The sequence below is a fragment of the Onychomys torridus genome, chromosome 7 (genome assembly GCF_903995425.1).
Source record: "Onychomys torridus chromosome 7, mOncTor1.1, whole genome shotgun sequence".
NCBI classification, from domain to species: Eukaryota; Metazoa; Chordata; class Mammalia; order Rodentia; family Cricetidae; genus Onychomys; species Onychomys torridus.
In genome coordinates, this window is record NC_050449.1 from 38,031,144 (window position 1) to 38,042,494 (window position 11,351).

Below are 11,351 nucleotides of genomic sequence, written 5' to 3' on the forward strand. Positions count from 1 at the left end.
TTATCAGATATGTAATAACACATTATAGACTTGTCTTTTAAAATGCCCCTCTAGTTTCTCACTTGCATTGGTGGCTGCTCAGGCGTGAAGCAGTTTTCCTTAGAGACAGATGCCTTGACTGGGCTTGACGCTTTACTCTCCAGTCACAGTGCAGACCTTTGACGCTGGAGAGTGAACTCAAGACAGAGCACTCACTGTACTACCACTGAATCTGCAGCCCTGCAGGAAGTGTCACTTCAGAGAATTTCCAGGCCAGGTGCTGTTGGGAGTGCCTGTAACCCCAGCACTGGAGACTTAAGAGTTTGAATTTGAAGTCATTCTGGGCTGCATAGCCCTGTCTCCAAAATAAGATGAAAGGCTTTTTTTTAAAATTTTCCTTTTGAGAAAGTTCGGGGAGCCAGAGGTGTCTTCAAACTGGTTGTCTACTGTAGGATGGCCTTGAGAACCTAATCTTCATGCTTCCTTTTCCCAAGTGCTAGGATTAAAGATGTGTAAATACTACCACACTTGGCTTTTTAATTATTGTGATGGAGACTCATTCATTCTTTATCAGAATCCTAGGGCATATGGGGGAAGTTGTTGCTTGGTTGATTATCCCTCCCTAGCTCACCTAAAACAAACTCATACCTTGGTCTCTTGACTCAGATCCCCTTGCCTTGGTCTCCTGAGTGCTTAGATCTATACATGAGCCACCATACCCAGCTAAGTTCTTGCAGGAAATGAGTAAACCCTGGTAGTTTGAGGAGAAAGGACTGAAGAGAGTCTGGGGTGGGGTTGTGAAAACATGTCTCTTTGTTTTATATTGCTTCTGTGGGTGTTCATTTTAAATTTCTAAACTTTTTCCATAGGCTTTGACAAACTACAAAAGGCTCCTTGGATCTGTGACACATCATTTGGGGGGGGGGGTGCTCTTCTCTTTGTGGGTTTTTTCATCTTTATTTTGGAACTATGAAGAGTTATATAAGAGCTCAGACATTTTTCTTTTTTTTTTTTTAAATTGGTGAAGAGAAACTGAGAAGAAATAGACGTTTTTGTTCCACTTGTTTGCACTGTGTGCTGACTGAACATTCGTTGCACTAACTGCTGGTTTTTAAAGATGTTTTCTGGGGAAAGGGGGACATGGAAAGAGGAAGAAGAGGAGGAGGGAGAAACCCTGGAAAGAGAAGAACCTTGGTGACCACACACACCTGTCTACAATTCTCCAGTAGCTGACTCTGCTGCATTCAACTTCTCCCTGGTTAATCATCGTTTTCAAGCCTGAAGAGCTTATTACTTATTTGTGCGAAGTGCCTTATGCTACGAGACCATTAAGAATATCATCTTTACACACAGCCCAAGGAATCAACAAAGTCATGTTCTGTTTTCTTTTCTTTTTTCTTTTTTTTTTCTTTGCTTGTTCATTTTTGTTTCAAGTTGAAGTCTCTTCCTGTTGTACCAGTCCTCATGCCCAGGGCCGGAAGGTGGACTAGTGATGGTAACGCCATTTTCCTTTTCTTTATATGGAGGAGTTGATTCACAACTGCAGTCCATCCACACTGTAAATACATGTATTTAAAAAAAAAAAAACAGTACCAAGTAAAATTTTCTTCTGGGCTGAGTAGACACACCATCGTCGCTCCCAAAGGAAAGAGCAGCCTCTCACTGCAGGAGCCATATGACAAGCCTCTGTGCTCTACAGCAGAACACTAACCTGGCTCACACACCTCCATGAGCAGTATGGCACTTGACGTGGAGACGTGTCAGAGCCTTGACCCTCTTTCCTCTGTGACAAAGCGCGTCCCGTAGAAAATTGGATGTGTATACTTGTATAAACTTTGTAAATAAGTTTTTTTTCTGGGTTCATATATATATATATATATATATATATACATATATATATATTATTTTTTTTGGATGAAGGTTGCTGGGATTAAGGGGATTGGAGTGATTATGGGAGCAGCTAAAGATGAGAGGGGCTCAGTTTTCTGCAACACTAAATCTAGAAAGTGCTTTGGCCTCTAACTCTAGGAAGCAGACCTGTGGAGCCCTGTGTTGGAAAGGGGCCAGAAGCCCAGGATGCACTGTCTGCACCACGCTGCTCTTGAAGTGCATTCAGGGGGTTTAGCAGAGAACAAGGAAGATGAGAACGCTGATTCTCTGTGATTTGGTTCTCCTGCTCTGAAAGTTTGAGGAACTTGCCAAGTTCTGCATAGGGGAACAAAGATTAATCTTCCTTGGCGTGTGAGAAGGGTATGGGGTGCAGTTTGAGAGCAGGGTGTGTGATGAATGCATTTGCACTTCAGAGGACCAGCCAGTACCAGCTCCCTGGGCTTGGCGGTTGTGAAGCTTAGCTGTCTGCAGTCACCTGTGGTGTGGGAGTGAGTTGCTGCCCTTGGCCCACCTTGATACATACACTTTTGCAGGAACGGGCAATCCCTGAACGCTGTTAACTTCATTGCTGCAGAAAGCTGCTTGTCGTGCATTCTCGGTGCAGCTGTGACAGAATGCTGCCTGTCATTCTGCACTGTAAACCGCTGGCAGGTACTCTAGGTGGGAGTGTTGCTGTAAATTGTACCCTCCCAACAAGCTCGGTGTTTGGCCTGATCTCCAGGCACGAGGAGTGAGATGAATCAACCAGTGAGCTTTCTTTTTTTTTTTTTTTTTTTTTTTTTAATGTTTTTAATTCCCTTTTAACCCAGTGTACTAGGTCAGTCAGGAGGCATCTAGGGAACAAAAAAAGCAAAAAACAAAATTTAAAAAAATACTGATTTCCATATTCCATCATTTTTCAAAACCTTGGTACTGACAAGGTATGTGTATGCTTTCATGCTTAACTCACCTGAATAAAGGACTCAATTATTCAAAGATGCTTTTTGACTTTGCCTAGCTCTAAAGAAGCAAAACTATTTGTGACTCAATCCCAAATTCCTTGGGAATGAAAATCCTGCAGATGCCTCCTGATGAGACATAAACCTGACTCCGTAACAACTGTAGCAAGAGCTGCACAGTACAATCCCCAGAAGGCAAGTCCAGTGTATGTTGGTTACTAAACATAAACCAAATTAAGGAAGTCACTTTTTTAGGGAGGGTGGGGGAGGGGTCTTAGAAAAATCTTCTTTTGACCAACAAATCTTGCCCTTGTACTGATGCAGCTCTCCTTCTTCCTGCCTTTGGCGAGACGAGAGGGATCACCCATGTGAACATTGCAGGAAAGGAGTATAAATGCATTTGGTATCTCGCCAGAGGGTATGTGGGTGAGTCAACAAAAAATGCAGCCTCTTGCCAACCTTGGGCTGCTCTGCCAGGTGCCACATGCCTACAGGTCCCTCTTAAAGCACAGACTCCACATGGAGAGCATTACTGAATACAGCCTCTGATGAGTTGTGGCACTTGGACTAGCTGGTACCACCGCAGGACACTGGAGAGGCTGCGGTGGGTGTGGTGCTCAGCTCACAGGAGCTGGTAATGGGAAGATGCCCTACTGACCGGGTCAAAGCCTGGTCTTTTTTTTTTTTTTTTTTTTTTTTTTTTAAATCCCTCCTAATAAGGAACATTGCTACTATTGGAAATTGTCTTTCAGGTTCTTTCCAGTAATTTTTAAAGTAACGGTTTTGTTTTTTCCAGTGGTTCATTTGGATGAGAGAACTACATCTTATTTTTAATATTCAGACTGTCTCCACCTCAGTGGTTTTAGCTTCTGGTCATATAGTTGTGTAATAAGTTATAAGACTGTTGCACATCTTGCTGCCTCAGGGCATGTTTTGTTTTTCTCTTCCTTTATGTTCTGAAGGTGAACGAAACTCTCCGTTAGGAATGGAATACATTTATCATAAAATGATTTTTCCTGGAAAGAGCCTAGCTAGTTCTAAATTATTTCCAAATGGGCACCGTCATCGTAATCCTGGGTTGGCCCAGAGGGGTGGGGAGGGGTGGGAGGTTGTCATAATTCATCTTCAGAATGAGGTGAGGGCATCTTTCCTTGGCCACTTGCTTTGTGCTGGACACCATCTCGCTCAGAACAGCGCTGCACAAAGCTTTGATGGAAAGTGTTGGAAACAAAACATCTCATTCTGATTGTTTTTGTTTTTGTTTGTTTTTTTTTAATAGGGGTGGGGGGGAGGGTACTGTGTCCCAAAGGGGAGGGAGTCTGCACTAAGGATTTAGAAACACTTTGGAAGCTTGTAACCTCATGGGAAACTGCCTTTAGCCACACTCCTGACTTTCAGATGAGTAACAAAAAGATGAAATAAGTTCTTGGGAATTAAGCCATGTTGTTTTAATTGGGTACATTTTTTTTTTTTTTTCAACTTTCTGTGTATCTTTAAAATTGTTGCTGTGGAATGATTTTCTTGCCAAGTATCTTTGTCAGGCAAAATTATTGGCCTCATGGGAGGTGAAGTAAGCCAGCTTTGGGGTGAATTTATGTGGACTTCGGTGAGTTTGTAGTTCTTCTTTATATTCATAAAGATAGTTTTTAAAACTCCCAAAGCAAATCTATGTTCTTCTCTGATGTAAAAACTCATCTTTGGAATAAAGAGTTAAGTGTCCAAGGGCTGTAACTGGTGTGAGGTCGGAGGGAGCTGGCCTGGCCTGGACTCTGCCCTCCACAGCTGACAGACTCCAACAGAAGTGGATTTAAATCTCCAGTAGACAGAGCTGGGCAGGACAAGGGAGGGGTGGGCCTGGGTTAGGTAAAGATACAGGCTGCTGTATTTTAACCAGTGGTTCTTGGGAAGGGTGCCTGGAGAAAACAAAGTCACTTCCCTTATTTGAAGCAAAACAAACTAGAAAAAATTACAATTTTTGTTCAGTAAAAATAAGAAAATTCTAATGTCCCTAGCCACAAGGGACCAGTTCCACTTTGAACAGTGGGACCTTAAAATTTTGAAAACTTTTTGGGGAAAGGGAAAATTGGCTTTCTGCTTAATTGGCAAATGTTCCAGTGGGTGGTATGTTTTTGTTGGGATGTGTTACGTTGTATGTACATGTCAAGGACCCGAGTCTCCACAGTTTATGCGTGGTTCAGAAAAGATGGTTGGTAAAATCTTGATTATTTCTTTTTGTTAATTTATCTCAATAAAAGCCCACTGGAACTCCAGATGTGTCTTGTATGTATGTTCTTGAAGCAGGTTGTGCCCCCAGGAATCCTAGAACATTTTATTGTGGTATTTGAAGTTGTGGATCAGCAGGCTTCTTGTGTGCCTACTTAAATTTGTAGACTTTGGTCATCCACCCTAGATTTCCTGCTTCAAACAGTTTTCATAGTACAGGTGAAGAGCCAAGATCAGTTGGGATTCTAAGTCATCAGCTCCCAGAATTGCCGTCAAGCAGAATGTGTTCACGAGGCTTAGGGAACTACAGGGAAGGTGCACAGACTGAGGTGACAAGCTCCCTCAGGATGCTGCTAAGATGCAACAGAATGCTGGTGAAAGATGGGCCTCAAGTGCAGAGATGGGGTCGGGAGAACAGGGCTGGGACCCGGCAACGCTGGTCACTGAGTGTCCTTAGCTTGACGCCATCTGCATTCCAGTCTAAACACACTTCTATTAATCCCCATAAACTGACCAACTATGTGGGTGGGCATGCCACAGCAATACTGTATATACAAGAACAAATGGTGGACTCAGCTGAAAGGTGCATTGTAGGATTGGGGGGAAAAATAAGCCCCAAAGTAGACAGCACAGTTTTGTTTGCTTATTGCAAAAGCTTCAGTATGCAGCCCAAGCTGGGCTCAGATTCCAGGCCTGTGCCACCACACCAACAATAGATTTTTGACATTGTAGTGTTTTATGGAGAAAGGATAATCAACAAAGAAGGCTGAACTATTGGGTGTCCATATTGCAAGAAAAGGTCTCCCATCTGGCAAAGCATTGTACAAAAATGGATCGTGGAAAACAGCGTGACACCCCAAAGTTCAGCTACTTTGGAGGTTGTGGCAAAAGGCTCCCAATCACTTTTCTCTATCTCCTTTACCCCTCCCCTCAGAAACTCTGGATCTTTCTGGATTTGGCCTGGTAGGCATGTTGTGGAGTAGATACAGCACAAGTGCTGGCTTAGAATAACAGTGTAGTTCGGGATTGAAATCATTTTACTAACATTTACAGTTTTGTGTGAAGTCGTGGTGGTGCATGTCTTTTTTTTGTTTTGTTTTTTAGAGACAGGGTTTCTCTGTGTAGTTTTACGCCTTTCCTGGATCTTGATCTGTAGACCAGGCTGGCCTTGAACTCTTAAGAGCTCTGCCTCCCGAGTGCTGGGATTAAAGGCATGTGCCACCACTGCGTGGTGTAATACATTTCTTTATAAAGGCGTGGTGACCTGTGCGTCAGCCCTTTGAGATTGCTGTAGGGCAGAGCCCCATGCTGTAGGGGCTCTGCCATGGCCACACTTCCATCCTCCCTTGAGTCTAGGGTCCAAATGTCTCTGCCTCACAGTTGCTTCCTCACTTGCTCCACAGATCGACTTGTGGGAGCTGAGTTAGCATCAGATCATTGGCTTCCATGTAGACTTGCTTGACAGGGATTCCCATACCCCTTACCACTCTCTCAGAAAATTGGAGGAAGGGAAGAGAATATAGCCCTCTTGTAACAGTTCCTTTATGGCAGGATTTCCTCTGGCTGCTTTGTCTGGAGATAGAAGACTCACTGTTTCCCACCTCTCTGTCCCGCTGTGGCTGTGCCCTCCTCACACTAACCTGTTAGGGATGTGTCATTTGTTTCTTGTCAGGATCCAGATTGACATGCACATGGTATTAGTGGCCCCAGGCAACAAACTGAAAAGGGAGAGAGAGAAGGGAGAGATTTTCTAGCTGGATGGAGGTGCATTCCTTTAATCACAGCACTTGGGAGGCAGAGGCAGGTGATCTATCTCTCTGAGTTCCAGGCCAGCCTGGTCTGCAAAGCAAGTTTAGGACAGCCAGGGATACACAGAGAAACCCTGTCTTGAAAAATCAAAAGGAGCAAAAAGTAAATGAGATTCTAGAGTTAAGTTACATCTGATGAATGCAATAAGCTTATATGAGCTTGTGAGAAAGAATCAGGCATGCAACTGGACAGTCCATGGCACACAGCGATAACCTCAGTTCTTATTGTGACTGGAGGTCAATGACAAGGCATGGGGAAGTGGGATGAGATTTTAGCAAGAAAATTAAGAGCATGTGATCAACATCTAAAGACTATGTAAGAAGACCTGGGAATTTTGAAGAAGGGTCCTCTCTTCATCTGTAGATAACTTTAGCTAATTGATTACCTTGATCTTAGGCCTGAAATGGATGGCAATCTACAGAGGTTTTACTTAATTTGTATAAGCAGAGTTCCAGGCAATGTGGTGGGCACTGACAGCCTCAGCTAAGTCTACCGATGAGTCCTTTGACCCACATAATAAGGAACATCCTGATAGAAGAGTCCAGACAGAAGCTAGGTGTGGCCCACATCTTTAATCCCAGCATTCCAGAGGTAGAGACAGGCTACTCTCTGAGTTTGAGGTCAGCCTGATCTATGTAGCAAGTTCCAGACCAGCAAGGGCCACATAGTGAAACTATCTTGAAAGAGAGGTGGAGGGAGGAGGGAAGATGATGGGGAGAGATCCAAATGGAAGCCACCAAAACTGTCAAAACAGTAAACCAAAAATACCACATTCTGCCAAAACAAGATTGAGGAGATGAACGATACTACCATATCTCCATCCCATGCATATATTTGGTCTGTGCAGAAGAAAATTCAGGAGAATGACAGTGGACTATTGTAAACTCCAGCTGTCATTCCAGATGTGGTATTCAGGGTTTTGGCTAGACCAAAGCTATCTCCTCTCCGCCACCTGACTTAGTGAAAGCATTTTGCTCCAGACTGACAACTATTTTCAGAACAGCTCACTTTGAGCTGATGCCCAGCTCAAGTGCAGAGAGGCCTTACTCACCTCTGAATTTATGGGACACCGTGTTGGTCGTCTATGTCAGATAAAATAAGTCCTCCACCAAAAATCATGACCTTGCTTCTTGAGTGACATTTCTAGAAACTCCGTGGACTGGAATGTGTTGCAGTATCTCTCTGAGGATAAAGACAAATTACTCCTCTGACCATCCCACTACTTAGAGACACAATGTCTCCTGAACTTGTTTGGCTTCTGCTAACCATTTGCTGAAAAATCAGAGTTGTTGCTGTTGTTGAGGGGCAGTAGAGGACAAGAGAAAACTGCAACAGGGATAGGCTGTATCAGATGTGCCAACTGGGCCTTAGGATCCCTCTCAGCATCTGTGACAGGGAGGGATGATCCTCTATGAAAGCCTTGGCCAGAATCACTTGGGTGAACAACAGCACAGACCCTGGGGATTTTGATGGAGGGTTTCGCCTGAGATGTATGTATCTTATTGGCAGAGTGCTTGCCTAGTGAATGCAAGGCCCTGGGTTTGATCGCCAGATCTGAAAAGTTTTGTTTTTTGTTGTTTTTGGGTTTTTTGAGACAGGGTTTCTCTGTATAGTCCTGGCTGTCCAGCAGACAAGGCTGGCCTTGAACTCACAGACATCCACCTACCTCTGCCTCCCAAGTGCTGGGATTAAAGGCGTGCACCACCACCACCACCACCACCACCCCCACCACCACCACCACCACCACCCCCACACACACTTTATTTTGTTGTCATTTTTTAAGATGTGGGTTGTTTCAACATGCAAGGCTTCGGGACAAGCCAAGCACACAAAGGACGCAAATTACAGAGACCATTTCCGAGCACCCCGCCAGCCGCAGAAATGTGGCCCATTGCATAGTTCTGAGTACTTCTCCATTATTCATTTATTATTCAATTCTCTTCTCTCCCCCTCTCCCACCATGTCAGCTATAATAATAAATACTAGCCTCTCGTGCCTTAGTCAAAGGTTTCAGCCTCAGCCAAAAGAGGCTTAAGCATGGACTGAGAAAAAAGTGACATGAAAGAATTGGTATCTGCTCCCACAGTGAGGTTTAGCATGTTTTTAATGTTTTGTGAGACAGAGTCTCGTGTATCCTTGGCTAACCTCCAGCTCAATATGTAGCTAAGGATCTCAAACTTCAAATCCTAATGCCTCTTGTACCAGGCTTTTTCTTTGGGGCCACCAACCAGCCCCCAAATCATGACACAGAGACTTACCAGCTTGGCCTAGCTTAGGCACGTTTCTGGCTAGCTCGTTTAAATTAACCTGTTTCTCTTTATCTACCTTTTGCCTCAAGTTTTTTACCTTTTCCTACTTTCTTATGGTCTCTCTGGCTGGCTGACGGCTGCCTGGCTTCTGGCCCTGTTCTTCCGTCCTCCTGTACGTCTCTTCTCTCAAGCCTAGATTTTTTCCTATTTATTCTCTCTGCCTGGCAGCCCCTCCTATCCCTCTCCTGCCTAGCTATTGACCACTCAACTTTTTATTAGACCAGTCAGGTGCCTTAGGCAGGCAAGGTGAAACAAATAAAACACAGCTTTACATAATTAAACAGATGCAGTATAAACAAAAGTAACACACCATTACACAGTTAAAGTAATGTTCTGCAGCATAAGTAAATGTAACACATCTTTGCCTAATTAAAATAATATTCATGGCTGGGCAATGGTGGCGCACACCTTTAATCCCAGCACTTGGGAGGCAGAGCCCGGCGGATTCCCTGTGAGTTCAAGGCCAGCCTGGTCTACAAAGTGAGTTCCAGGACAGGCACCAAAACTACATGGAGAAACCCGTCACAACAAAAACAAACACAAAAACAAAAAATTCTACAGCAGCCTCCTCTGTCTTCCAAGTGCTAAGCTTATAGGCATATGCCACCATACCCAGTTTATATGGTTCTGGGGATGAAACCCAGGCCTTCATGCATGATACAAGCTGAGCTATATTCCCAGTTGAAACTTGATTGTTTATTTGTTTATATTTTAGACCCAGTCTCAGTAAGTAGCCTTGGCTGGCCTGGAACTCATGTAGCTTTAAACTTGATGCAATCCACCTTCCTCAGCCTCCCGAGTAGAGTCACAGCTACACATTTTCATCTTTTGATGAATACGTGATTTTTCTATTGTGTTTATTCGGAAGCTAAAACATGTTTTGGGGTTGCTGGGGCGATGGCTCCATTGGTATAGTGCTCACCATACAAGCATGAGGATCTGGGGTTGCCTGGCAGCACCTTTGTGAAAAAGCCAGGTGTGGTGGCTGTGATTCCAGCCTCAAGGGGTGGAGACCAGAGAATCCCTTCAGCCTGCTGGCCGGCTACCATCACTCAGTCTGTGAGCTCCAGGTTCAGTGGAGAGCCTGCATCAAAATAAATAATAATAATAATAATAATAATAATAATAATAATAGTAATAATGTGGAGATCGATTTAGGAAGACACATCTACCTCTGGCCTCCACCCACACAAGGGCACCCATGTGCACCAAACATACATGCCAACACTGTTTCAGAAGAGATGTGATTAAATGCCAGGTAAACAGATGTAGAATATGGTGATCTTGTCATCTGGCCACTTGAATCTACATGTCATAGATGCCACTTTAGCCAATTCCCCTAAATCTCCTCCCCTGTTTGCTTTTGGATCAAAATTGGCCAGAAGAAAATCTGAGCAAGATTTAGAAAACAGAACTTGTGGGGGAAGAAAATATGTAGCAAACGGTGTCACTGTGGCCTAAAGGTCACCCCGAACCAGAGAGGAACCAGAGCTACACAAAGCAGCCGCCCAGAGCTTCCTTAAGAAGGTAAGGAAGGGGAGAGAAGAAAAGGGGAAAACAAAAGGCGTGAAAAGAAAATACAGGCACTGGCTGCCAAGTTTTCAGACCTAACGAAAGCCGCACGGCCCCTGATTGGTCCAATCATCACGGCAACGCCGTCTTCTCTCTCCTCACCCTATGTTTTGACTGAGCCATGCTGTGTTGCTTAGGCTGGTCTTGATCTCTGTTTGCAGAGGTCCCCCTCACGGTAGCATCTCCGGGAGCTGGGACCACAGGCATGCACCCCAACGCCAGGCTAATGCTTACTTCTAAATTATGCTGCTGTGCATTTTGCGTCTTTTCAAGCAGCCTTATTGTTTCCGTGGGGGGGGGGGACATCGGGTAAGGTTAGATAAATATAAGCTAATTAAGTGAAAGTAAGAATGCCAAATTGGCTAGGCATGGTGGAGCATGCCTTTATTCCCAGCACTTGGGAGGCAGAGGATCTTCTGAGTTCAAGGCCAGCCTGGTCTACACAGCTAGTTTCAGGACAGCCAGAGCTGTTACACAGAGAAACCCTGTCTTGGGGGAGGAGAGGGAAGAGAGAGAGAGAAAGAAAAGAAAGAAAGAAAGAGAGAGAGAAAGAGACAGAGAGAGAGAGCGCCAAATTGCCAAGACAACCTCCTTCCCATCAGAATCTGAGACACGTTTGCTTACCATACCT

The 11,351-nt window shown here is 44.3% G+C and overlaps 1 protein-coding gene across 6 annotated transcripts in view; it reads left to right on the forward strand.

Moving 5' to 3' along the window:
• Ddx6 (DEAD-box helicase 6) overlaps positions 1–5,077 on the forward strand; it is a 38,219-nt gene extending 33,142 nt beyond the window's left edge. For 3 of the 6 annotated variants that reach the window (XM_036193047.1, XM_036193050.1, XM_036193049.1), the window contains exon 14: positions 849–1,600. The gene's annotated coding sequence lies outside the window, so the exon portion shown is untranslated. Of the gene's footprint in view, positions 1–848 lie in introns of all 6 variants that reach the window. The other 3 variants (XM_036193046.1, XM_036193045.1, XM_036193048.1) reach the window with 1 other exon arrangement.
• The last annotated feature ends 6,274 nt before the right edge of the window (positions 5,078–11,351 follow it).